This window comes from Athene cunicularia, assembly GCF_003259725.1.
Source record: "Athene cunicularia isolate RWA chromosome 1 unlocalized genomic scaffold, athCun1 chr1_part2, whole genome shotgun sequence".
NCBI classification, from domain to species: domain Eukaryota; kingdom Metazoa; phylum Chordata; class Aves; order Strigiformes; family Strigidae; genus Athene; species Athene cunicularia.
Window position 1 is genome coordinate 73107241 of NW_020799092.1, and position 305 is coordinate 73107545.

Here is a 305-nt window from a genome sequence, read left to right on the forward strand (position 1 = left end):
CTATGTAATGAGAGGTTTTATTGCTGGGCAGTGTAAATTGTTGGGATGATGCTGAGAGGAAGTTCTGTAGTAGTTCTACTGGGAGAAAATAAAAAAATAAAATAAAAAAAAAATTAAAAAAAATTGAAAGGATTATAATTAAGATAAGACAAAGTTAATAAAATCAACATAATAGGCTCTTCTAGTGTATGGCTTGTTGCAATATTTCAGACTTCTGTATAAAAAGGGAGAAATATTACCACTAATGTTGTTTTGTGGTTAACAAGTCCAGCTGACTTTTTCATTCTTTTCCACATCCCTGTGAT